General features: G+C 26.5%; 1 protein-coding gene across 2 annotated transcripts in view; it reads left to right on the top strand.

Moving 5' to 3' along the window:
* The window catches only part of agbl1 (AGBL carboxypeptidase 1), a 209140-nt gene extending 208530 nt beyond the window's left edge, over positions 1 to 610 (top strand). For both annotated transcript variants that reach the window (XM_084095188.1, XM_084095189.1), the window contains one exon: positions 1 to 610. This exon is cut by the window's left edge and continues 671 nt beyond it. The gene's annotated coding sequence lies outside the window, so the exon portion shown is untranslated.
* Positions 611 to 1248: the final 638 nt, after the last annotated feature.

Here is a 1248-nt window from a genome sequence, read left to right as displayed (position 1 = left end):
AAACACTTGACATTGTAAGATAGCACTGCATATAAAGTTTACCTTTAATAATGTATATTTGTTATCATAGATGTTTTTATGGTTTTAGTTTTTAGTATCAAAGTGATACTTGATAGTTCATAATATGTGACCCTTGGACCACAAAATCAGTCACATGGGTAAATTTTTTTAAATTGAGATTTATACATCATCTAAAAGCTGAATAAATAAGCTTTCCATTGATGTATGGTTTGTTAGGATAGGATTGAAAAAATCAAAACATTCATTAAAGTTGTCCATTTATGTTCGCGATTGTGCTGCATTCGCTCACAAAAATACATGTTTTATATATTTACATTAGGAAATTTACAAAATATCTTCATGGAACATGATCTTTACTTAATATCCTAATGATTTTTTATTTTTTACATAAAAGAAAAATCGATCATTTTGACCCATACAATGTATTTTTGGCTTTTGCCACAAATATACCTGTGCGACTGTACTTGTGACTGGTTTTGTGATCCAGGGTCACACATATACAGTACAGGTCAAAAGTTTGGAAACATTAGTATTTTTAATGTTTTTGAAAGAAGTTTCTTCTGCTCATCAAGCCTGCATTTATTTGATCAAAAATACAGAAAAAAAAAAAGTAATATTGTGATATATTATTACATTTTAAAATAATTGTTTTTCAATTTATTATACTTTAAATTATCATTTATTTCTGTGATGCAAAGCTGAATTTTCAGGATCATTACTCCAGTCTATCACATGATCCTTTAGAAATCATTCTAATATGATGATTCATTATCAAAGTTGGAAACTGCTTAATATTTTTTTCATAACCTGTGATACTTTTTTAGGATACTTTGATGAATAAAAAGTAAAAATAAATTAAAAAAAAGAAGCAAATTTTTTAAAAATAGAAATCTTTTGTAACAACAATATACACTACTGGTCAGTAATTTGGGGTCAGTAATTTTTCTTTTTTTCTTTTTTTGAAATAAATCAATACTTTTATTCAGCAAGGATGTGTTTGATAAAAAGTGATAGTAAAGAAGATTTATATTATTAGAAAATATTTTTTTATTTTGAATAAATGCAGTTCTTTTTAACCTTTTATTCATCAAATATATTAGGCAGCAGAACTGTTTCTCATAATAAATCAGAATATTAGAATGATTTCTAAAGGATCATGTGATAGACTGGATGTCACATGTGACACTGAAGACTGGAGTAATGATGCTGAAAATTCAGCTTTGCATC

Source organism: Abramis brama, assembly GCF_963993115.1.
Source record: "Abramis brama genome assembly, chromosome: 20".
In the NCBI taxonomy this organism is placed as follows: Eukaryota; Metazoa; Chordata; class Actinopteri; order Cypriniformes; family Leuciscidae; genus Abramis; species Abramis brama.
The sequence above is the reverse complement of the archived record's forward strand: the minus strand, read 5'-3'. Positions and strand labels throughout refer to the sequence as shown.